Source organism: Emys orbicularis, chromosome 22, assembly GCF_028017835.1.
Source record: "Emys orbicularis isolate rEmyOrb1 chromosome 22, rEmyOrb1.hap1, whole genome shotgun sequence".
NCBI lineage: Eukaryota > Metazoa > Chordata > Testudines > Emydidae > Emys > Emys orbicularis.
This window is the reverse complement of record NC_088704.1, coordinates 21351623-21378949: the sequence shown is the minus strand read 5'-3', so window position 1 is coordinate 21378949 and position 27327 is coordinate 21351623.

The window sequence follows — 27327 nt, the reverse complement described above, 5'->3', positions numbered from 1 at the left end:
CAAAAGCTTTGCTAAAGGCAAGATATATCACGTCCACCACTTTCCCCATATTCACAGAGCCAGTTTGCCTTCTATGATAAGATATCAGGTTGGTTAGGCATGACTTGCCCTTGGTGAAGCCATGTTGACTGTTCCTGACCACCTTTCTCTCCTCCAAGTGCTATAAAATGGATTCCTTGAGGACCTGCTCCATGATTTTTCCAGGGACTGAGGTGAGACTGACTGATCTGTAGTTCCCTGGATTCTCCTTTCCTTTTTTAAAGATGGGCACTATATTTGCCTTTTCCCAATCATCCGGGACCTCCCCCGATCGCCATGAGTTTTCAAAGATAATGCCAATGGCTCTGCAATCACATCAGCCAACTCCCTTAGCACCCTGGGATGCATTAGATCCAGACCCAAGGACTTGTGCATGCCCAAATTTTCTAAATAGTCCTTAACCTGTTCTTTCACCACTGAGGGCTTCTCACCTCTTCCCCATACTGTGTTGCCCAGTGCAGCAGTCTGGGAGCTGACCTTGTCTGTGAAGACCGAGGCAAAAAAAGCATTGAGTACTTCAGCTTTTTCCACATCATCTGTCACTAGGTTGCCTCCCCCATTCAGTAAGGGTCCCACACTTTCCCTGACCTTCTTCTTGTTGCTAACATACCTGTAGAAACCCTTCTTGTTACGCTTCACATCCCTTGCTAGCAGCAACTCCAATTCTCCTTTGGCCTTCCTGATGACACCCCTACATGTTCAAGCAATATTTTTATACTCCTCCATAGACATCTGTCCAAGTTTCCACTTCTTGTAAGCTTCCTTTCTGTGTTTAAGCTCACCGAAGATTTCTCTGTTAAGCCAAGCTGGTCACCTGCTATATTTGCTATTCTTTCTGCACATTGGGATGGTTTGTTCCTGTGCCCTCAATAAGGCTTCTTTAAAATACAGCCAGCTCTCCTGGACTCCTTTCCCCCTCATATGAGCCTCCCAGGGGATCCTGCCCATCAGTTCCCTGAGGGAGTCAAAGTCTGCTTTTCTGAAGTCCAGGGTCCATATTCTGCTGCTTTCCTTTCTTCCTTTTGTCAGGATCTTGAACTCAACCATCTCATGGTCACTGCTGCCCAGGTTGCCACCCACTTCTGCCTCCCCTACCAATTCTTCCCTGTTTGTGAGCACCAGGTCAAGAGGAACACGGTCCCTAGTTGGTTCCTCCAGCACTTTCACCAAGAAGTTGTCCCCAACACTCTCCAAAAACTTCCTGGATTGTCTGTGCACTGTTGTATTGCTCTCCAAGCAGATGTCAGGTCCATCTAACCTGGTATCCTGTCTCAGACTGAGGCCAGCACCAGATACTTTAAAGGAAGGTATAAAAACTTTGCAGTAGCAGATGTGGGATAATGTGTCCCCACCTTAAGTCTCTTCCTGGTCCCAAATAGTTTTAGATAGCTTTAACCCCGGCTATGAGATTTAATATCCTTTCCTAAATATTAATCACGATAACACTGCATGTTCTTCTTATTCATATAAATGTCCTATCCACATTTTCATTAAGTTCTTGGCCTCAACATCCTCCTTTGGTGGTGAGTTTCACAGTCCAATCATCTATTGTGTAAAAAAGCATTTGATCAGTTTTGAATTTGCCAACTTTTCATTTAACTGGATGTCCCCTTGTTCTCGTGCTGCAAAATAGGGAGAACAGAAGGACATGATCTCCCATCTCTATCCCATTCAGTTTTTATATACTTTGATTACCCCCAGCCCACCCCTTACTCATCTTCTTTCTAAGATACCCATCCCAATATTTTCAATCTGTATTCTCAGGAGATTTTCAGTTCCCTGTATCATTCTTTGAACCCCTTGAATTCTGCCCAGTCAGCAGTCAGAGGGCATTAGCCATGTGGGCAAAGGTGTGTAACCCTAATTATGGGCCAGATTCTCAGCTGGTATAAATCAATGTAGCATCATTGAAGTCAATGGAATTATGCCAATTTACACCAGCTGAGGATCTAGTCTTACGTTTCTCAACCCTAGCAATAACACAGATGGTGTGATCCACAACTGATAGTAACAGAGTGCGTAGCCTTCTCATGTGAATCACCTGTCCCTATCCACTCCCCAACTGTGGTCTCTTGCAACACCCCGGTGCAGTTATCTGCTACACTGTGTGGGCTTCTGTGGTGCCCAAGGAAAGCTGTCTTTGTATATCTTTTCTAAGCCTTTTGTAACAGCTTAGATGCAGCTGGGAAAGCTTCACAGTTTGACTGGGTATTAAAATGATCTATTAAAAATAAAATAAAAGGGAAGGGGGGAAAAAGAGAGATTTCATCTTCTTACAAAAGAGACATCTAAAGGAATCAGATGGGGAATGATAAAAGAGCCCTGTGGCTAATGCCAGGCAGACACACAATTTATCTGTAGAGGAAAACAAAAGAGAAAAGTTTCCAAATTTGGGCTTTTTTTCTTTTTTAATGTAGTTGATACAATCAGCAAGTTTAAAGCTTCCAAAGGGATAATATTTATATTGGAATGTCAAATAAGGATGCAGGGGTGGGGTGGGTGTGGGTGTGGAGGATGATATGTGTGTGTACACACTGAGTGTCTAACATCCAGCTTTCTTTTATAACATAATACTTGCTGAGAAAAAATGATGCCAGCAATCAAAGATCTCAATAAAAGGCTCTAAAAGTGACACCAGAGCCCAGCTCTGTTTAACATGCCACTGTGGAGCAAGCAGAAAAAACATTTGGTCCTCTTGAACCAGGTCTATCTTGCTCAGCAAGTGTTAGGTCTGCCTGGTTTTAGAAATGGAAATTTTAGCCTTACAGCGCAAAAGCTCTGACGCTGGATGGTACCTTCTTGTTTATGTTACCCTGTGATACACACTTATCCGCCCCCCCCTCCTCCTCCCCACCGCTCCCCCACAGACTCTATTGATACAGAAAGGTCTGCTCTGTAGTGACAGTTCAGCTGATAGGCTTCAGGCTAAAGAAGCTGTGGGATGCTTGTCTTTATCTATTCATTAAAATGACGGGGTTTGTTCTGTTGGAATCATTTCAGTTTGTTTATTTGGGGGCGGGGAGGGGGTCTTTTTTACACTCTCTGTTAAACCCAGCTCCTGCTGTTACTCTGTTCAAAACTGTAAGTCAAACAGAACTTTTAATTTTACGGTGAGCTCGTTAAAAGCTGTGACATAAAAAGCAACACTGGTTCATGTGCAACTTCTTACCAGTTCCATTTGTGTTGCAAAATTCTGATTTATCCTAATTTTTTTTCAACAGTTCATTGATTCATGCTCACAATCAGAACCCTGGTTTGTGATTTTACTGCCTGCCCCCAGTGCATTCACAGCTTACTTCAATCAAGACCATCAGAACCAAACGACAGACTGAAAATAACCCAGTTCCTGACAATTGCTTTTTCCACAACAGTGACAATGGTGAATGGTTAGTAACGGAGCAGTGTGGGGATGTGGCTACACTCAGCAGTGTCTCAGATGTGGGGGAAGTGATCCCTGTGCATTGCTTACACCTTGGTTTGTGCTTGAGATGAAATACATCGCTGAAATGCAAGTTGTCCTTTCCCCCATCTCTCCTGGGAGCTAGTGAGCCCCAAGCAATGAGATGAACCCTCTGCCCCTTTTCTGTATAAGGCTGTTCCCAACACATAGAACACAGTTACAAAGTTCTGCATTTGCTTCATCACTCACTTGCCCCCAGCCAGAACAGATTCAGAGTGAAGGAAGATGTTCATACACAGGAAACAGGAGGTTCTAGTTATTTTTTCCCTTTTAATTTATGCTCACAAAAAATACCAGCTATGCTCATTTTCACACAGTGCATCACCTTTCTTTAGGGCCTGACCCAGAGCTCACCGCAGTCAGTGGGAGCCTGTCCATTAACTTCATCAGGCTGCGACCCAAGACTTTATCAACCCACATAAAGAGAAGCTAACGGTGCTGAAACCAAGAATCTCAGCAATGCAGGGAATTCAACTATCTTATTAGTAAAATACAAATCTAGCCAAACGTTGTGACCTCTCCAAGGTGCTGAGAGCTGGACTGCCGTTTGGAACGAAGGATCTAGGAGGGTTGGTTCACACGCAGGGCATTTCTGAAGAGCCTCCAGCTGCTCCGCTCCCATTACCTCATGTTGAAATAGGGTGAAAGTAGGTCAATGCCTTAAGAGTTCAGGTCCAGTGTGGGGCCTGTGTGGGGCTCCCTGTTATGTGGCCAGAGGGGACTGGGAGTGCTCCAGAGGTTGAAAACTGCCTGGAATGAAGACACCCTCTCCTAGAGGGTACAGGGGGATGTAGGGTTGGAAACAGCCTGCCGAGAAGGGATGGAGCGCCCTCCAGATCCAGGGCTTTGGGGATGGGCATGAGAAGAATTCAGGGATCCTGGAGGACCTTCTATCCTGCAATTCTCCCCACAATGCCTGTGTCATAGTAACACACTGAAAGATGGTGTTTTGTGTAGGCCCTACATAATCCTGTTAGTAAGGTCCTGGCCCACTACAGGTACAAAAGAATATGTTGGCCAGGCTATGAGTGGCATGTGGACACTTCAGCCTATTTTTCCTAGAAACCTGTGGCTGGATTCTCACATAGGCTTACTTAATAGATTGAAAATGTGCCTAATGTAAGCTTAATCAAAGTTGACCATAAGCTGTACCATGATAATGGATACCCTGGCATTTTACTACTTGCTAACCTTCAATTTCACTTGGTGACCTTTCACTGTAAAATATTTCAATATAAATCATGTATTTTTGCAAACATATTGCCCTGATTATTTTCCACAGCTCTGATTCTCCATGTGTGAAAGTCTCTGAAGTAAGTAGTAATTTGTTCCCTTTTCTGGTAATTGCAGTTTTAGAAATAGCTTCTTCAGATGTCTGTCACAAATTGGTGTCTTTCTTAGTAACTTTTTTTCCCCTGCTAAAGGTTGCTGCCCGCATCTTATAAAAAATCACCGCAATAAAAATCCAGCAAATCACAGAGTTCAGGGAAAGGATCATTCCTAGAAAGGCAATGCTCTTCACTACAATACGTGCTTGGGTGAGACGGGATTCTCACGTCCTGAATTAGTAGAAGCTATTTGTAGCTCAAGTGTGATCATTTCCCACTGACAGGAGCTCTGGAAGTTTCCCTACTTTGTCAGTTCTTTTCAGCCTCAGTTTCCCAAGCCTCAACCTTGGCTTCGGCATTACAGGAATTCTCCTTACTGTCTCCTGTTTCCTTTCTAGTCCAGTCCTCTGCCTGAAACCTTCAGTACACACCGGGGAGTTCTCCCATATTGAACACAGCTGGTGACTCAGCCTTCACACACTCTGGTCCTTTGATCAAACACTAGTCCAGTGCATTGTTGATGGAGTTGTAGTGGTTCCTTCTTAAGACTCTCCTGTGAAAGACATGGAGTCGGGAGGCAGGCAGCTGTTAGGGACTGTGTGACAGGGTGGCTGGCTGGTGACCTGTGACATATGGAGGCTCAATTGCCCAGGGAAGGTGCCATATAATCAGGACCTATTCACAGCAGAGAGTAAAGTTTGCATCATACCCGACTGAAAGGATTGCTCTGCCTTCCCTGAGAAACAGCCTCTGGTTTGTCAATACTGATGCATAGACTAGCTGCAGGCACATCTGTGCCAGCCCCGGGAAAGATGGCGCAGCACAATTCGGCTCATAGTTTTTCACCACAGACTGATGATGGTTTGGGCGGGGAAGCGCTGGGTATTGGACATCTCTGTGCTCGCTGGCGTTTGACTTAGAGATGAGTTCCTCAGCATCCCCATCCCTTTTTGTTCACTCCAAATATCCTGTGTAGCTTTGAGCCTGTTGTGATGGGAGCCATGCAGTACTGCAGCTAGGTAGAGAGATTATAACCCACATTGTTATGGGAGAAATCTCGAGCTATGGATAGTTAAAATAAAGAGCACCATCTACTGTCTCACAAGAATATGTAACACTGTTCATAAGCTACCAGATTCAGTGCTGCTGTGCTCTGCCAATGGCTACCAGAGGCCAAATATTAATGGAGTTCAGAATAGTTTTCCAGAGCTGCTTGGCTTCGCTGTCTGGAATTACGCCCTACCCCAAAGGACAGTCCTTTGCAAAGGGGACTTGGCTCTTGTTTGCCTAGGACGCAATCGAGTGAGTGAGAGGGAGAAGCCCCCTGGGTCAGAAGGCACTGCCACGCCAGGCAAACCTTGGATTCACCTGCAGCCAATACAAAAAAAATAAAATAAAAACCCCAACAACTCTGTGTTCAGAGCAATTAGGGGATTTGTTTTTTGCATGAAATGGCTTTGTGAGCACAGATGTTACACGCTTGGCTCATTTCTCACAGGCAAATATCAAGGGAGGGCTGTGTTTAAGTCTCTGCTCCATGGGATGGAGTTTCACAGCACTTCATCTTTCTTTCTGCCCCTTTCCTCAATTTGGTTTTGAGGTAAGGGTTTCATTTAGCCAATGCATTAGCCACCGAGCTCTGACCTTTTATAGCCGGCTCTGAGAAATGTTTGGTGATTAATTTCAGCTGAAGGTTAAGCTCCAACATAAGCTGGAAAGTCAATGACTAATCTATTAAGCTCCCCAGTAACTTAATTTACATGTTTTTAACGATTACTTCCTACCTGGGCACTCTGAAAACTAATTGGACTTGAATCGCTAAATGCATTCAGAGGTGGACTCAAATTAATAAGTACCACTCATGCCTGCTTTTAACTGGAAAAGAAAATCAACTTTGGTTCTCGAGACCAGTGGAATGCCTCATTGCTATGCAAATACAGCAGCCTCCTCTCCATTCATGGGATATTTGCTCTCAAATAACAAGCCCTGGCTTTAAGAGCAAAGTTCTGCTATACCTGCTACCGTTTAGGGATTAAAATCCCAATGAAGGTCCTGATGTACGTCTTTGATTGTCATTCCTTCCTGTATTGTAACAACCACGAACCAAGATTTCCTCCCAGCCCCCTTATCTGGGGCTGTGTCTCGGGTGTAATAGCTATAGCCAGGTGAGAGCTTTGCTTCTCTACCTGACTGCCCGAGTGGAAGTCTTATATTATATGGGAAGTTTAGAGCACCTAATCACTACGCTGGGGGCACATGTGATTTTGGCTCTCTGGCTGATGGATAACAGCGGAAGTCAATACGAAAATCTGACAATCTTCTATTTCAAAGGCGAGATTCTTTGTTCTGTCTTCGTGGAGATGAAAGTTATTCAGAGAAGAGGAATGGAGAATTCACCAGCTGTGGCAAATGCCGGTCTCATGCCTAATGCTTTGCTAGAAGGGGCTCTGACACCATGGCTATGGGCACAGTATAAGAACCTGAATAGAAAAAGGATTTAAGTGCTCTTCCTTTGCTTTTAATATAAAGAACCCAAATGATTTAATGGGTGGTAGAGTGTTGTACACTGAGCTTCATAGAGAACACCTGCTCAAATTAAAGGTGGACAAGAACCACTGACTTCAGATCTGGATCTCAGCTTGCACAAAGCCTGGCGTTGTTTGGGCCTGGGTTTTGGCTTAGAGAAAAGGCATAGTCATGGAATTTGGATCTGAATTTCCCTAAGGTTTTGGGGTGTTCAGAACAGGGTTTTGGGTCAATACTTAGAGCAAAGCCAGAATATAATGCAGGGACCTAAATGAAGCAACAGAGCACACACCATTTGGGAGAAACAAGAGTTGCTGATGGAGAAAGAGAGCAAGACAAAAAAAGCAGGGGGACAGCTGAGAGAGCACATACATGTGAGCATGTGTGTGTGATCGTGAGCATGAGTGACGTCTTCTAGGCAATGTTACAGATGCTCTGACTGAATTGTATATCTGTGTAGAATCCAAGTAAGAATAGCTCTCCTGGATATGAACTGGGGCTTTCTGTAAAGTTTTATTCTGAGCCCAGTCAGAGAATCCCAACAATATTTTTTCCAACCCAATCCAAAGATAAACCAGAAAATTGTCGTCTTTCTTTTTTTTGGGAAAAGGGAAAATTTCAAACTGGTACCAAGCTGCGAAAATTCACAATTTTGCCTGGCTGGCTTTTTGTCCTGATTCAGGATGAGAATGTTTCTGAAACCCTTTGAATTCCGTTTTCTGGCTGGCTCAAGTGGTAATACACGAATCTCATTTGTGACTCAGAACTAGCCCTTGTCCACCTAACCCTCTGCTCCTTGTTTGATCCAGTGCGTCCCTGGCCCAGTCAGAGGGGCTCTGAGCATATTCCAATGGCATTTCTTGGCAATTCCTTAAATTCAATTGAGCAGAAATAGATTTATCCGAGTGACTTAGCTTGGAAGAGCTGTGAATGATCACAAGTTACCGAGTGACACACAGACAACAGCTAATTTATTAACCGTCCCGTCACTCTGAATGGCTTTTAATAAAATTTGTTGGTGCATTTGCAAGCACATAATAAGAGAACAAATACATGTGACATTTCAAACAGAGTTAAAATTTCAGTTTCTATTACACTGTTTCTCTGTGATTCCAGTGAATAGTACCAAACGGGACTAAGGGACTGCGGGCTTAATATGAATGTCATGTCACACCTACATCTTCCGTCAGCAATTCCCTCCTCGGGAGCAAGCATTTTCTACACAGTTTCAGCGTTGCATGAGGATTATGCTGAACTCTGACACATGAAACAGAAAATGATGTGAGAGAAAATAAAAATAAGGGACATTAGAGAGCATCAAAACACTGTGAAGGGCCCTTCTGGAAGAAGGGAAAGCCCATGGGAATTCAGAGTGAGGCCTCAACTCTATCGTTAATATAGCTTGTCAGGTTCAGAGTGGAGTCATTTACTGCACGGACTCCTGTACCCTGCTACAAGGGTGCAGTGTCAGCCTCGTCTCTGAATTTCCTTCTCTCTGAATCCTCTGGGGTTTCCCCTTAAGAGCCTCTCTGGGCACAGTCCCCCCATCCAAAACTGCCCCTTTCAAAACTGCTAGAGGGGTTACTCAAGACCACCTGAGTACAGAGCAAGCCTAAACACCGGATTCAAGCCCTACAAATTCAGAGCCGATGTGTGTATGCACAAACGTGGGGGTGAAGGCGTGCGAAGCTCAGTTAATACCATAGGCATACTTTGAGGGGGCAGCTCCAGTCAGGCCAATGGGGCTGCATGGGAGAAGGGGAAATTCCACGCCTGCCCGAGGCTTGCAGTTTGGGGGGGGCAATGCCCCCCTACTCCCCAAACTACGCCCATGGTTCACATAGGGGGGAGGCATAGCTCAGTGGTTTGAGCATTGGCCTGCTAAACCCAGGGTTGTGAGTTCAATCCTTGAGGGGGCCACTTAGGGATCTTGGGCAAAAATCAGTACTTGGTCCTGCTTGTGAAGGCAGGGGACTGGACTCGATGACCTTTCAGGGTCCCTTCCAACTCTATGAGATAGGTATATCTCCATATATTATTCACACAGGTGGTGTTATGTGCAAGTCACATGCAGCATGAGTATGTTTGTGTTGTCCACCGTATCGACAACGTGCCTGCCCTCCCATGGAAGCATCACAATGCACCAGACTTTGTCAGAGGAGCTGGCTGCTCCTCTCTCAGTCCTGCTCCACTGACCCTTCCTTGCAGATGCAATGTTTTCTTTATACACACAACTTCGCAGTGCAGCAAACTGGCCACCAGCCCGCTCTATTTCCTGGGATTTGGCCACATTGACAGATGAATTTAATTAGCACATTTTAATCATTTATTCCTAAACTGATGAATATTTGCTGCCGAAATCCAAACACTCTAACACTCCATGAATTATTCCTATTCAGTTTCTCTGACAGACAGAGTCTGATGTCAATCGCTTAAGGAACAAATGACTCAAACGACTGATGTTCAGCACAGGTAGGAGCCAGTGTCCTTGATGTTTAGGGTGCTGGGCTCAATGCAGCATGAAGAAGGGACAGAGGGATGCGAGGCTGAGGGAGGAGTCCTCCTGGGAGTGCTGGAGTGAGCATCCACTCCCCTCAGCTAGGGACACAGGGTCTGATGTCCAAGGCTGTGCATGCGATTGCTTTCTATACAACATCTGTAGCACACCGCCAGGGTCTCTACACCGCCAGGGTCTGACTCTCCGCTCCCTTGCACCAGGACAGTCATGCTGGCTCCAGCTGAGCGAAGAGACAGAAGGAAAGGCCCACACGTGACAGATGCTAGTCACATCACTTCATGGACCCTGCAAGGAGGCATGCAGACACCACCGAGATGGGGGTGGTGAAGACCATGAGTACAACAGAATTCTTGTCCTGGGAGCTCAATACAGCTTTTCCAATTCACCTCACCTCATTCCTGATCTGCACCCCCCATTTCTATGCCAGCTGTGGGCATCACTCAAGGAGACCTTGCCAGTTACATGAACTTGCATGGTAGCTCTGTGATGTGCCAAACTGGAGCCATCATACTCATTTTCTTCTGTGACCAAGACAAGAGGTAAGGCCCCAGGTTCCGACAGGAGAAAAGATTTCTGCCTTGTTGCAACATGTTACATTTACACTAAACCCCACGGGAGGATACAGGTGGTAATGCCCAACTCCTCTCATTCCCCGCCCTGCCAGGGAGAGGGCTAATGTCAGGAAGGCGGCAGAGGGGGAGATGCTGACAAAGAGTGGGAGCACCCTATCATTTCGGAGGTGTTTGCACGGCTGTGGAGGAGATTGGGGTGGGAATGGGAAGATGGGGGGCACATAATTATTGCAGTCCATTCCAGTCTGAGCACTGCCATCCCTTTGGAATCACAACATCACACTGTCCTTCATTTGCAGCATTGCCAATCCAAGCAAAGGCCGAGCGAAGGCCATTTCTCTCTGCCCTCAGCTCCTCCAGCGGGCTCCTAGGCTGTCTCAGCAGCATCGCTTTTCTCAGGGAACCTCAGAGTAGGAGTTGACCTCAGCTCACATTCTAAACGATCTGGAAGGCTGAAGCACAGCAGGGGGACTCCAGGGTAGAGAGAAAGACTTAACCCTGAGAATTCCCTTGCTTTAGAGAATTTAAATCAGTGCTACCAAGCTAAATCAGTCAGCTGAGTCTGTGAAACTCTGTCCTTTTGCTGCTCAGAAAGCTAATCTCATAAACACACCACAAGAAGTTCTAGAAGCCACTGACAATATATTTCCCCTGGAACATCTTCTGGTGCAGCATCATGGATCAGCTATTACATATTGCTTACTATGCAAAGTCCCATTGCAATCCATTTTTGCAAGCGTGCTGTTCGTGTCAGTGGTTCTCTGCAAGGAAATTCTGTATGTGACTTCAATGCAGGATCGAGCAGGAGGGGAGAATGGGCTGAGAGGGCAAAGAGGCATAAATAACAAGGGGGTCACATGCTTTGAAGTGATGGTGAAGCTGTTCTGTGAAGAACAGAATATGAGGGAGGAGGCTAATTACCACACACATATGCTGGGGAAAAGAAAGTGCTTAGTGCACTGGGATGGGATTCTGGAGAACTGGGTTCAATTCCCAGCTCTGCCACAGACTCTATGTGTGACCTTGGGCAAGTCATTTAGGCTGAAATTTCCAAAGCTGACCAAGGGCTGTAGCCACATGGCTTCCATGGAAACCACCTTGTTGCTGGACTTCTCATCTGAATCTCCCTGCAGTTGTTTCCCCATCTGCAAAATTCCTACTTCACAAGGGTTTAGTGGGGCAAAAATCAATAGTGTCTGTGAGGTGCCCCAACACCATAATAATGGGTGAGGAGGGAGAAACCCTGGACAAGCCTAAAAATAAATCAGCAAATGAAATGCAACTTTCTGTTCTGTGGGGACAAGGGCAGGGACACAATGCCAATGGAAACCCTGGGAAAGGCAATCAATGCAGGTTTGATTACATGCAAAGCAAGTGGGAGCTGTGAGCAGAACAGACATCATTCAAACATTGCAGCATGGCACTCAACTGCTCCCCAGAGACAGTGGGCAAGTGTCTGACTCCACTGATGGTGTAGCCAATGCAGGACTGGACAAGAGCAGGACCATGGAGCAGAAGGGAGAGGCAGCTGGTGATGCAGAAGGTTAGGTGAAGAGACCTAATCCAGAGAGTATTTCCAAGGCTGTTCGAGCTGGGAATTCACATGCCGATTTGATTACATTGGATGTGCTCTTACAGGAGAGGAGACTGGATTTCAGAAAGCAGCAACTCTGAAAGGGACTTATGGGTCGCAGTGGAAACCAACAGAACATAAGCTTTCAGTACAATGCAGTGACTAAGAAGAGCTAACGCGATCCTTAATTTAAATCAAAATTCTTTAATGTGTCCAGTCAAATCCAACTGTTGGTATTTCAGTGAGGTGAGTGAGTGACTGCTGAAGAAGCAAGTCCTTAGGGAGATTTATCTGAATGAAGAGTAGATGGGGGCATAGCACAGTGGGACCCGGGAGTCCTTCTACTGTACTTGATTTAACTCCGCAGTGAAGTCAGAGCCTACGCTGCTTTATCTACACTGGCTTTAGCTCCACTCGAGTGAGAGCAGCCACACTGTGAAACAATGCCGGAGATGCACAGCATGGTCGTGTTAGCAGCTGACCTAACTCCAGCTACAGCCTGTACCCCTGGACAGGCCAGACCACTCACATTAAAAGCACCATCACACTCAAGTTAAGTGATTGTGTGTGTGGATGGGAGTTGAATTATGGGCAACACAAGGTGTGATGCAAGTTAATTCTGCAGTAAGACAAGCAAGCACTCAGAGCCACACTCTGCCTTCCTATACATGTGCACAGCTCTCCTGGAAGTAAGTCACAGTCATACAGAACTTAGTTTCATCAGGAGATATATGAGTAAAGCCTAACAGCATTCTGGCTGTACAAAAAGAAAAATGAATTCGTCCAGCATTCTTTTATTTTTTTTTTTAGCAATTTCCTTTTGGTGCACTGGAAATTCATCCTTAAAATGTTTTCAGGTATCATTTAAATGACTCCCTATTCCTAAAGCTGTTTTGGTTTGATGTGTGGATCATATTCTTTCAGCAAGCTTGTTCCTTTAAATGGAAATCTTGTAGGCAGCTTTTCCATACTTGGGCTTAATAATGTCTCTTTCCTTCCAATTTCAAAAACCAAAGAAAGAAATCTGTAGAGTTCTAAATATACTTTACTTGCTTATTTATTTACTAGACTGCCTGGCTGAGCTATCAGATTGTGCCCTGATAGAGGAAGACTTTGCTTATTTCCTTATTGCACAACTGTGACTGGGTTAATGCATGCTAAAAAGGAATGTGTGTGGGGGTAAATGGGCAAAGAAATGACTTCAAAAGCAGAACAAGCAAATGATATGGTCAGTGTAACTGGTCTGAGATTCTCTTTTGCTGCTTGAATTCCTTACTCCGCTTACAGTATCATTATTTTACTTTGCAAACTGTGCCTAATTGGAAAGGAAGAGGATATTTGAGATTTCAATTCTGATTTCGTGCACCCCAAGTTTGCTGACAGAATTTTCTGCCAAATGAAAAGGAATATCTGCTGCGTATGGATCCTAAAGACATACCCATCAAAAAAAGAACAGGATCTGCAAGTCATTGGCTCATGCCAGGTTCTTCTTTCTCACATTCCCCAGTGGAAGGGAGAGCAGAAGGGTAGGTACCCATTGTCATCCATTGGCAAGTGTGAGTATAGAGTGTTTCCCTGATTGTTAAGGGAAAGGCAACTGCAGTGCCTTGTGTTAGCAAACCCAGCGACTGGGTGAGGGGATAACTATTCTCTCTGCAGCTGGAAGGGTGCATTACCTGCACAAGATCTGCACAAGACCATGAAGAATGGTGAAAATATGTGTGCATATGTGCAGCATTTGGCTGGACGTGCTCTTAACAGACCACATGCCTGAGTGCTCTGAGAAGGGCTGTGATAGTCAGGAGTGATGCAGGAAATGTTTCCACTCTTAGCTTTCTACACATGACATAAGGAACTCGCTAAAATCTCAGGAAAACAAGCCATTAATTAGTGTCTGGTCCAAGGGGCTGCTGAGTCCAGAACGCTGACTCAGCCAATCAGAGGAATCCCCCACAACGCTGTGACATGAGTGAGCATGTCAATAAACCTAGGATAAGATTCACACTGGGCTCCTCATGTGCCCAGGGCAGCGCCCAGCGGGGTGACTAGTAAGCACAGAGCTGAGCTTCCCTCTGCTGCCAGTAGTTCTCTTTCATCACACCTTCCTCCTGCTCTAAGAGTTACCAGAGGGAGCCAATTCATGCTGTACTGTCCGGCTCTATAGCCGCAGTCACACACAAGGCAATTGCTAGACATGACACTTCCCTGCTTGAACAGCCGATTTTGCCTGACATCACATCAATAGACAGCCAGGCCCCCTGAAGCCTTAGTCTTTTTGGTTACAGCGTCACACTACGGATGTTTGGGGATGGACAGGACAGTCTCGCTGTATAAGCTCTTTCTCCCACAAAAATCTTCTTCCTCCTTATCTGAACCCTGAGCCCCCCTGATCTGAACTTCAAGCTCAGTTCAGATTCTTCTCAGTTTGAAATAAATCTACCCAATTCAGTCCTAAACTTCTGCCTCTGTGGTTGAAATGCCATTTCCTGTTTTGGTCCCCACCTACATCTGTGGCTGTCCCCTACCTTCCCCCTTTTTAACATGCAGTTCCCTGCAGGCCTAGACTCTGGTGGGATGCTCACCATGTTCACACTCTGGGACATCCCGCTGATGTACACTCCAGAGTGTAGGGAAGGGTGAGGGGGGAAGGACCTCAAGAGATTCAGATGAGGGGACAACGTTTTGGATACTTTTCCCCACAAAACCTGCACAATCTGTTGAGGCCTGCCTACCCCTGTGAGTACTGCTGGTGTCCCAGGCCCATAATCAATATATAGAAGGATGATCTTGAGTTAAGGCAACAACCTAGGACTCAGGAGATTGGGGTTCTGTTTCTGGGTCTGCCACAGACTCACTTCATATTTCTGGCTCCCAGTCTGTAAAATAGAGAGAACACTCCTTTCTCCCATCCTTTAGTCTGTTTAGAGTATAAGCTTTTTAGGGGATGGCCTGTCTTTGGCTGTGTGGCTGTAGAGTGCCCTGCCCTACAGGGTTCAAACTGCACTGGGGGCTCTGGGCCCTATCACAATCAATCAAATGGTAAGAGACAGCTTAACAACATAACCAGAAATCACAGCCAAGTCCTGTAAGGAAACTCCATCACCTGGGGATAGTATTTTAGAAGCATAACATTACACAAAGCGCACTTCTTTTAAAAGACCTTTAGCATCAGAGAAATTGGTAAGCTGCCAGAGAAACAGGGCGTTTTCTAAAGAGGTAATTGCTGATGACTTATAAGAATAAGTGTGCAATTCACATGCCTGTCTCTGTAACTCGACTAATGGTGCTGAAAACTGTAATGGAAAATGTACATCTCCTCATAGTAATTGAAAACTTTGCAGCACCGTTCCAGACAAGTTGGCTTTTGCCCATCACTGAAACTCTTTTTATTCGTAGAAAGTGGATGAATTCAAAAGCAAACAGCTTTTGGTATAGTCATCCGTTAATGGCAAGTGACATTTTTATTCACAAGATTTTTGGTTATTTTTGTGTCATTCAGATGAATCTATAAATAACATCCTGTCAAGTTTAAAGGTGTTTAAGATCAGTACAATGGAAATAACTGAATGGCTTTCCATCGCCAGGCAGACAAGGAAGGAGTTTGCTTCTTGGAGAGCAGCATCTGGTGATAAAGGAGGAAGTGTGGCTGGAATAAAAAGCACCCACTTAAGAGATAACATGAAAGCCCTTTTAATATAATTTAATGGCAAATGGCAAAAGGAGGTTTTCGAAATGCAGTGCTGGTTCTATTTAAGGAGAGGATGAAAAACTGTATTGGATCAATCCACGAGGATAAAAATAGTATCTTCTTGATATTTATTTCTCTCAAAAATCTGGCAGCATTGCTGGAGATGTCTGAAGCTAAATTTATGCTTTCTACATCAAATGCACACTGCTGTCCTCTTAACAGTGAGTGCTCATGACACTGAAGCCAGGAAACTCACTAAATAAAACAGGAACTTAAACTGTGCTGGATTCAATTCCATTGTATTCTAATAATAAGCATGGGCTGAAAACCAGCTCCTTCCCTAAACATTTCCCTCCTGTTTATCAGAGTGGAGATAGTTGCTGCTTTCTTGTCGGTAAAGGAATACTATTAAACCGCACAGTTCCCCCTTATAATGATGTGCAGACCAGAGAATTGCAGGGGTCTAAAAGTAGTCAAAGCCCTGCAGAACATTTGTAAACAGACAGCTATGTTTAATAAAAACATTGAATAAAAGGTTAAATAAGCTTCCTGCCCAGCCCCAGTAGGTGATGCAGTGAATTCTAGTCATCCCTATCCATTATAGAACACCAACAGCCCCAGAATGGCCAACTGTTGGGAAAATACAAATGGGACTTGAAGAGAGGTGTTTGTTTGAAGGAAGCCTACATTGACCCATACATTTTCAGAGTTGCATAGCACTACTGTAAAACTCCAACTACAATGAGTGGCTGTGTAAACTCAGAAACTGTAGGGGGAAATCAAAGCAATAAAGGTATCGTTCATTAAACCGTGGAAAAATCTGTGGGGGATTTATGAGTGTGTCTAATCATTTCTCTGACTTTAGCCATTATATGCAATTGCAAACCACTGAATACAGTTTCTTAGGGAGTTAGAGATGTCAGTGACAGGTTGGGAAATTAATTTCTTCAGTAGTATTATGAGCACATGCCCCAGAACCCATTGTGTCTATCTGGCTATTTATAAAGCCCTTATCAATGAAGTATCTTGGCACCTCCCACATATTTAAAAGCAGAAATGACAGTAACTGTCTCTGTCTTTTCCTTTGCAGGAAGAGAGGCGGCTCGATTAAATTATAGACTGCGTGGGTCACATCCCTTGGGAAGTGAGATCTCATAGTAGGGATTCTTCTCTTACAAAAGTGCATTCTCTCTCTTGCACTCATCATGAGAGAGCTACCTTCCTATTGATTAGCATCCTGATTGTGGAGCGTAAGGCACTCTCTCAGGAAGCTTGGGCCAACTCCACGGAGGACTTGGAATTGTCTCTGAGGAGCCAGCGCACAGATTGGAACACCAGGTTGATGTGCTCATGATGACGTGTTACTCCACAAGCGTGCGGCTGCATGTTGCACCAGCTGGAACGTTTCAGGGCGTACAAAATATATAACTGAGATGTTGCACTATCGAGGACATCAGTTCCCAACTGACACACTGTGCTGCTGAAAGCACAACTCCCCACTGGGCATTACTCCAGATGATTGCTTCTCTTTTTTAACACTTACATTAGGAAAGGAACAACAACAAGCAATTTACAGACTTCACAAGTTAATCATCATGAAATTGTGAATTTTACAGTTTGCCACCACTTAATAGCCGAGCAAAACAGAACACTGTGGTTGTACTGGGGGAAGCTGTTTCATAGGATGTTTCCCCCCTAAAAGAGAGTTCTTTTAATGAGATTCACAATCAAGACTCATTAGTAGGTGTATATCTGAATTTTCAGATTTGTAAATGAGAAACAAAATTGCTTTGTATTATGGTTTGAGTTGCATAAACAACAGCTTTCATGTTCTTTCTAAGACTCTTGTGGTTAAATGAAGACATAGCTTGCTGATAAAAACCAAAACCAGCCACCACCCAGCTGGGGGGTGACACACAAATGCAAAACTGGTACAAGAAAAGTAACGTTGGTGATGTTTACTGGACCTCGTCCTCATTTACCTCAGGGCAAGAGAGAGGGGAATCAGGGCTATGGTCTAGAAACTAAGTAACAGTTAAAAACAAACAAAAACACCTCCTCCTGCTGCTGCCTCTGTTTGTTGAGTCACCTGTTGTCTCCTCTTACTCTGAGATTGAAAGCTTTCTGCCACAGGGCACATTGTCGACTATGCGTGTGTGTCCTGTGCCCAGCAGAATGCGACCCTGACTGGGATCCCTAGAGGCTACAGCAATAGCAATTCAGATGGAGGAAAACCAGAATTGTTTCTCTCATTTCTGGTAGGGTGGATGGATTCATACAGGTTTTGATGGCTAGAACCATGATTTTTTTCATAAGCAAATCCTATATTGTAATCTCTTATGAAGTCTGTTGTCCTCTTCACACTAATGGGAGCTATGTACACAACTTAAGAAGAAAGCAAGCTCTTCAGAAAGGGCAAAAGTGATCCCAAACACACAAGAATATACAACAGAACTGTCACACGTAGCACAACCCTTTCTCTACTCGCTGGGCAGCTGCCTCAACCTCCAGGCAGGAAAGGGGGGGCTCTAAATCACATCTTGGTGGCTGCCGGGCTCCTGGGGCAATGCAACTATGTACTGCCCCATGTTCAGGGAAGATTGTAAGGTATGAATCTAGACCACAGAGATCCTCCAGCCCTGGATCTTGGGGCAGCTGGAGGGACTGGTTCCTCTTTCCTTCTTTGTGCATGCATGCATTTTCTGTCATGTGTATTTAGAGTATTAGGTGTCAAATTATTGCAAATTGGTTGCTTAGTGGGTTTTAGATGGAGAAAGAACAGATATGAGCATCACATAAAACCCGAGTGTGATTTTTCAACACATTTGAATTTTAAATGTATTTTTGTTACATAGTTGAAAGACTCAAAAATGGATTATAGAAGTGCAGAATAATGGATTAAATTAAACTTCTTATCAAATATATATAGAATACTAATATGAAATGTATTCTTGTGCATGTATAGATATACATAAATCAACAAGTATCCAGAAGAAATGGAAATAGGAGATGTGTCTTTTTTCAGTTCTTGTCTAGGGGATTTAGAAAAAAAAAAGTTTTTTGGAACTCCTTAGTGGATTTTGTTTTATTTCTTTCAATCTACCTTCTGGGAGGACAGAAATAATCTCTCATTTTCTTTCCTCTGTTCAAAGTCCTAAAGCAATTAAATCCTAAAAGGAGGGTCTATGTTTTCTGTGTGTTCCTACGTAATATTATTTTCTCTGCAGATAGACAATGCAATAGTGGCTATGATATTCCCTTTGGAAATGGAGGCTTCCTTAGCTCATTCATGTAATGGACCCATGTTAATATAGACTTGCAATGCATAGTTGTAATCGATTGTCTGTATGATTTAGGGTACAATTGATTTCTCTCTGATAGAAGCTTTGCATGTAATGAAATATGGAGATGTTCTTGAAAATGCATTTGATACAGCTTGCAGCAGGATTACGGGCAAGGACATTTACGCTCTTTTTCACAGCTTTCGGTAACATGAAGAAAGGGAAAAAACCACACAACATTTGGGCTAACAAGGGGAAGGATACTAGAAAGTGCATGGCGTGTAATTTCACAGACTGCAGCACCTTCGGGAAAGGACAGTGATAGAAGAGGTTATCTTGGAGCCAGTGGGGGGGGGGGGGACTCTAAAGATGTTGACATTTGAAAAGTAGGTGGGTAATGCCACTCTGCTGTCTGGACAAAAGAAAGTATCTAAAACTAATCAGAAAGCCGTAGAGTTCAGGATAGATTAACTGGGTTTATGGCATTCCTCCCTGCCTCAGGCATACCTCAATGGGAAAACAGTGATAAACACCTGGTTTGCCAGAAGCTGGGAATGGGCAACAGGGGATGGATCACTTGATGATTACATGTTCTGTTCATTCCCTCTGGGGCACCTGGCATTGGCCACTGTCGGAAGACAGGATACTGGGCTAGATGGACCTTTGGTCTGACCCAGTATGGCCGTTCTTATAAAGAGCTGTAGAGTGTCCCATTCCACATCTCTTTCCATCTAGCAGCCTGGCCTGCACCACCTTTCAGCACCAACTTCAGCTACTTTTTAGTTTGAAGGAACTTGTTTAGAATGGTGTTCCAAGAACAATCCATCCTGATCAAATCCAGACCAAGACAGGCTGGGATGCTAAACGGCACTGATTCCAGGTGATGTTCTTTCACCAAAGCCCTGCAGAGGAACTACCTCTAGTCTGTTTTTTCCACACTTAACATCCTGTTCATTGGCCCTCATCCTCCCTTGCATTCCACTTGACATAGATGGAAACTGAAGGTGCTCAGAACTCTTTCCAAGAAATATCTTGGAATCACATCCATTTCCTACACACAACTCCATTAGGAAGATGCGTTAAAAGGCAGAATTCCCTCAGCAGTGAATAACCAAAATGCTCAACTGTTACTAAGGATGTAAGCAGATTGCTTATTTTCTATCACAAAAGAACTTGAATCCAGGAGCATTTCTTCCTATTTCAGAGGACCCTCAGCCATTGGGCGGTTTTATGTTTTTGTTTGGTTTTTAAAGTTGATGCAACAGGAGAGTGTTGACAAAGGGAAACATTATTAATGTTACCAAGACATATCCCCTTCTCCTTCACATTTGAAATTCATTAACAGAATAGCTAAATTTCCCATTGCATTTAAATTACTTTTAAGAATTTTAGGGCTTTAAATACTATGCCTCAGAATCATCAGAATTACTTGAATAAGTAAAGCTGGTTAATTTAAAAAAGAAAACCCAGGACATACATGCACATCTAGCAATTTCCTCCTCCTGGAAATGTTTGAGTGCTGCAGTTTCATACAGAGTTGTGTCCCTCCTCTCCTTTCCTTTTGAGTCCAGGGCTCCCCCAGCACAGAAACAGTCCCTGAATGTGGCTTGTTGGAGCAGGACTCCATGGAATTGTGGGAGTCTCGCTAGAAGATTGGAGCTCTGGGGTCAGTTTGCTGGTCTGCTTCAGTTATCCTATCCGTGTGTCCCTCTCCTCACCCCATTTACTAAAGCTCACTCGGCAGCTGGGTTCATGGAACCTGGCTAGCATGCGAAAAGCCAGCAGACCAGGCCCTGCAGTTCAGCTCAGCTAATGAGCTTCTCCACACTCCTGTGGATGCTTGTGATCGTCAGACCACAGGTTATTCTGGTCTGTTCTCCTGCCCTGAACATCAGTTCCCACCTGCTGGGATAGCAGGTCTCCTACAGTCAGTACAGGAAAGATGGTCCTGTGATTAGGGTACAAGCATAGCACTTGTGAGATCTCTGCTCTGCCACAGAATCCTCTTGTGACCTCTGGTGAGTCCCTGCGCTCAGTTCCCCATCTGTCTGATGGGGACAATCACCCGCCCCTTCGTGAGGGTAAATACATTCAAGATTGTCAAGTGCTCAGACAGTACAATAATGGGGACTCACAAGTATCTAAGATAGACAGAGACCATCCTAACCCAGGGAAATCCAAGGATCTCCCCAGGGCTTTGTGCTCTTTGCCTTAGCTTCTTTAACTCTTGCTATTGATGATAAACAGCATCACGGGTGCCAAAGAAAGCCGTGGAGGTTTGCAGCAGGGCAGGCTTTCAGTAACAGCAATCAGTTTTCCTGTGCTGTGCCTCTCTATGCCGTTAGCCTTTCTATGCATTATTCTTCTAACTGGTAACCGACCCCTGCTTGTGTGCTGAGAAGAGAGGCCACCATGATATAAGGTCAGACTGACAGAGAGCCTGCCACAGGCCAGCCAGAACAGAAAAGGGGTCTAGATGGCTAGGAGCAGTTTAAATCCCTATGGTGCAGGCCTATCACTTCTACGAAGCAGGGAATCCCTCACTCCAAAAACACAGGCCAAGTACTCCAACCCCCTTTCCCAGCAGAGAGCCTTCCTCCCTAGCTAGCCCTAGCCCTGCAGCACATCTCAGTTATAGCCTGCTGGCTGGGGATTGATTAATTCCCCACACCTGCCCCTGGCTCACCCTGTCCTCTCTGCACTCACAGCAGGCAGCTGTGGGCCCCATCTGGTCAGAGGGAAAGGATTAACCCTTTCCCTGCCAGCCAACCTCTAAACACTATCACAGAACCGCAGCTGCTCCGGGGGAAGAGGGACTGACTGCAGAGACTCCCCAGATCTAGCATTATAGGTAACATGCTACAATCTGGATGCCCCTCATCCTCTATTATTGCACAGGCATTTCTTTATGCTTCTCAACAGCAATTAATTTTCAGTCCTTTATTAATTTCCATTTACTTTTATTTATGAAAAATTATTATAATCTAAAATATCAGTTTTGATTTCCAAATCCACCTGGCCTGGTTAATAAAAGTGCAAGGCACACATCTTCCCCTGTGTTTGTACAGTGCCTACTACAATGGATCCTTGGTCCTGACGGTGGCCAAACACATAGAACAGTGGTTCCCAAACTTGTTCCGCCGCTTGTTCAGGGAAAGCCCCTGGCGGGCCGGGCCGGTTTGTGTACCTGCCGCGTTCGCAGGTTCGGCTGATCGCGGCTCCCAGTGGCCGTGGTTCGCTGCTTCGGGCCAATGGGGGCTGCTGGAAGTGGTGTGGGCCGAGCCACTGACATAAAAAGATAGACTGTACGCTCTTTAAGGCATGGACTCTGGCCCATTGATTTCAGTGGGACTTAGGTACCTAAATAACTTTGAGGATCAGGGCCTCTGTGTTTAAGACCAGATGCAGCAAATGGGTGGAACAAACCAATGGGATCAACTCTGCTAGCAGTTGTTCAGTACAACTGATCGTGCTGGGGCTGAGAGAGGGGAATGATTTCAGGATCTTCAGTGGTTAAAACATGAGCTGCTACTACATCAGCAAACTGGCTAAGGGCCAGATTTTACACAGCTTCTATAAGATGCCTAAATACCTTTGAAAACCTGGCCTCTCGCAGTCCTACGCCTGGCAGCTGGAGAAAGCTCAGAGGTGCACACAGACAGATGTGCACCATGTTAATTAAACTAGTGTTAGCTCCTGTGTGGACACTTATTTCATCTGAATAGTGGCTTATTTTGGTTTAAATTAAATCTCTTCCTAACCAATTTAATCCAAACCAAAATAAACCTGATTTAAAATGAAACAAGAGCATCCACATAGCCTTCTGAATTAGTTTAACTAAACTGGCTTAAAACCATGCTTGGTACAAATCAAACTGGTGCAACTCTGTGTGTAGACAAGCCCTCATAAAACTCCTATGTGAACCAACCACCAGAGAACTACAAAGGGGCACCAATCGCTGAGTGCGGAGTACACAGGGAGTAATTCCGAGAGCAGCCTCCCAGAGGCTTTACTGAAGAATTTCTGTGTCTTTACTGAAGAATTAACTCAGGTGATCAGCACCTGGGTGGAGCAGCCACACTGCAAAATTACACCTGAATTACTATGTCCTCACTGGTGCTGCACTCACCTGTGTGCATCACTAGGCCTGCTAGGGCACAGCCCACGGCTTCGAGCACGGCTCCAAGCTGAGTGCTGTGATTCTGTTCTGGTGAATTGGCAGAAGTTTATCAACATCGCCTCTTAGCCATAGGTCCCAGTGAATTGTGGGAGATCTTGTCTGTCCTTCTGGGCACACGGGGGAAATTATGGGGAAGCACTGGTGTCCTAGCAGCACTCACTTAGCCTGTCCTCACTGCAAAGTGGGTGGGTTATCAGCCCACTCAGGCTTTAGCCTATAGCCCAGAAGAGGCAAGATGGGTGACCAGCAACACCCAAGTAAGAGCCCAAGTTAACTCTGCAGTGAAGACATCCCCTTTGTGTGAACGGCTCTGAATGCACACAGTGCAATGCTGTCTTATGTCACTGAGGAAATAACACCAAGCGCTAACACATCTGGCAATTTTCACTTAACCTTGGAAAATCTCCACTCCAGGCAACAAGAGTCTAACAGGTGGAGATAGGCCAATATAAATAATATGCTGTAATGAATAGGGCCATGCAGAAAAACCAATGGGGGATAGGTTCCTTATTTGTCACATATTCCTGGTTTAATGCTTGCTAGGATTTAATTAATTGAGATTTTGATTTCTCTTTGCGTAACCAATTTCCAATGTCTCACTTTTCTCCCCACGTGCAGGAATATTTTCAAAATGGTTATAAAGACACCTATTTACAGTGACATATGCTGTGTATGTTCGCTTTGTGTATTCTAACTGATGTCTGAGTTTGTATACTGAAGGTCCTTAAAACGTGAAGCACAAGGATACAATGGCATTTTGAACACTGCTGAGTGCTTTCAAGTAGATTACACCCACTGGAGCAATAATTAATGTTTGTTTTATTATGTTCCGGGGAATGATTGTCCAACAAGATAATTCAAATAAAGTAGAACATGTTCAGGCTGAATACTGTTTAAATACAGATTTGTTGCAAAGTGCCCCACACAAAGGGCTAATAATTAAGAGAAAATGAACAGCTAGGTGTATGCTTGCTGTTTATCAGCAATTCTATTTATTTAAATGATTGCTATTGCAGGCATAGTTACTAGGAATGGGGTGTGATGTGGGGAATTTTACCTTGTGTCATGTTTTCTTATCCACTGGAAACTCTAAGCACACACTGCACAATGTTCACTGAGGTTTGGGAACATCTCTCATCCTAGTGTCAAATGAACCTGGGCCAGTTTTGAGGTTTCACATGGTAGTTCTGCGTGGGTTTGATGTGAAACTTGGATGTTTCCGGTGACTTTTTGGTTTTGAAACTTTTGGCTTTGATTGGCATCTGAAGCTCAGCGTCCAGCCCATGTGGAATGGAACCAAGAGGAAATGTTCTTATGAATCCCTGACATGGAAACTGCCATGTTTTACCCAATGCCCACAATGGGTGACCCTCAGAAAAAAGATCTTCAAGTTCAGTTCAGGGAAACGGTCCAGAGTTTATCTGTATCATAAATGATCCAACCTTCTGAGCTCTGGAATTTTTGCAGGGATTTCCAGGAGAGGACTTCCTCAGTTTGTACAGGATGAAAATGCCCAGGGACAGCCTGTTACACAGAGCTGGATTCTCCTCTCACTTAGACCACTCTTACACTGGCATCACTGCAGTGCTTCCCATGGAGCTAATCTTGATTTACGCCTGGGTAAGTGAGAGCAGATTCAAACCCAGAGTGTTTCTGGCTCTAGACCTTCCCGGGCCTCCTGAAAATACAGTGTTAGAAAGAAAGTGAACCAAGTTTTTTTAAACCTCAGGATTGGTCCTGAATCAGGAACCTCAAAAGATTTCCCAAACCAGTTCAGTTCGGGGTCAGTTCTTATCAGAACTGGATCACCTGACTCCAGAAACAGCAGGTTTAAAACAGTGTGTGAGCTTCTAGCTACACTCAAGAGAAGTAGCTGAGCACAAGTGCAATGCATTTTCCATTGATTAATTCTTTACTAATGTCTCATTAAATTATATACAGAAAAATTATTGTGTTTCATTATTTGGTAAATAAAGCTCAGCAGGGCACAAATGCTTAATATCCAATAGACTCAAACCCAGCCAAATTTATCTTGTAACACTGGTACTTGGCAAGCTCCCTGTTCCTGCCTCCTTCCCAAACTTAATTTAACCGCCATCACACTGATATTGGACAGAAAAAGACAGTTTATTTGCATAAGGCTAAACTGTCAATCACTATCATTGGATCAGATCACCCTAGAGGCCAACTTCTCTTCCTGCCAAGGGGTGAGCTGCTCAAACCAGCAAAAACATCATCTTGTTCCAAAAGGCAGTGACCTTCTCATTCAACAGAAAGGACAAAGTGCTCCTGTTCAGGGGTGATACCTGTGCTAAGACCCTCCCTCTCTTAGTAAAACATCCTGTTGCTACAGAGCGGCTACCAAACACCTCCCCTGGGATGGAGGAGAAGGACAGTGACCCTTTCTAGCTGAGCATCTGGTTCTCCTTCCGAGGCCATGGCACTAATCCTGTCTGGAAACATTTTCAGTGTTGGGAAATGTTCCATCAATGGGAAATCACATGCTCCTGAGATCTATGAAGCACCTGAAACATAGTGCTTTTGCAGGGGGGAATTGTTTTGTGTTATGTTCTGTCCATGATGCTGAAAAGTGGCACCTGTCTTTTCATTTTAGCAAATGCTTCACTGTCATTTTCTCATCAATGCAAAAAGCCATTTTTACTGGCAAATATAGGACCTGATACCATGTCCATCAAAGTCAATGCAAGGACTTCAGTGAGTTTTGGATTGGGCCCATAGTTCTGGTGAATTAGACTGACTGGTAGATAAAGGCTACAACATTTCTCAAAATCAGAGGCGATGCACTTCAGCGATGGGAGAAGGGGTCCTGTTGTGAGGGTTAGGCCCTGATTCAAAAGAAAGCATGCGCTTAATTTGAAGATGATGGATCTACTCATATGCTTAAAGTTAACTATGTGCTTTAATGCTTTGCTGAAATGGGGCCTTAATGAGTTAATAGTTGTGGAGTGCTTGAATTGCAAGTTACTCAACAGTAATAATACTGTATAATATTATCTACTGTTGGTTATTACACCAAATCCTGACTAGTAGGCCAATTACTTTTGATGAGCATTTACAGCAAAGCATACCTGTATGCTGAGTGTTGCAGCCTCAGTGGAGTATCTGAGGAGCTGACTCCCTCTAACCGCAGCCAGGCGTCTGCACTTCTCTGTTTTGGAACAGCAATGAGTTTGCTGAGTTTAACGTCCCCTAAAGAGAAAAAGATAAATCCTTCCTGAAGCAACAGGTGCAGGCACACACGTCTGCTCTCCATATACATTCTTTGCTGTACAGGGGCATTGGCAAACCAAGGGGTCCGTTAAGTGGCTACGAGAGAATTGCTCTCCATCTGTTGAAATAAATTCCACCACATTTATTTTTCATGTAACCTGTATTACTATTAACATGTATTCTAACCATGACGGTGCTCTAGGGGACAAGGGGACAGCCCTGTGTGCACACACATGCACACACACAGGTATGCACAAACACCTCCCCAACAACAGCCAACCTTCACAAGCAGATCCAACCACTCCAAAAGAGCCCTCAGCATGGGCCAGTGTCATAGTCAGACTTCTGTCTCTGGAGCGAACGGGTGTTTACTGTCTCTGGCATCAGAAGGCACCTTCTCCAATACATCCACCTTGCCATAGTGCTTCAGGCGATGACTGTGGCCACAAGGTGGAGCATGTGGGCAGACAATGTGCACTGGCACTGGTGGAGAGAGCAGAGCAGGCAAGGTGATGCGACCCCGACACCAGGGGCCTGTCTGGAAGACCAGAGCTCCGTTACAGATAGAAGAGAGCGGCTATTTGGTTGTTTCTAGCCAACCTGCTGTCATGCACAGAGGCAGAAGGGGAGTAAGCCTGGGTTAAAAGGAGATAGGAGAGGCTTTGAATTGTTCTTAAACGACAGAAAGCCTCGGGGTTGTGCTTTGACAGAGTTCCAGAGCTTTCTCCACCTGTGCCAGCCTGCGACCTGAGAGTGCTGAGAAACAGAGATTGGAACAGAGTCTCCTCTAAACAGCCTAGAGAGCCCTGTGGCCTCTTCCACGTCAGGCTCCATTCTCCAGCTGTACACATGGACCAAACACACCTTTTCTGAGAACAAAACACAAGGATGGGACCGAAAATTACCTACATTGAGTCCCTGGACCAGGACG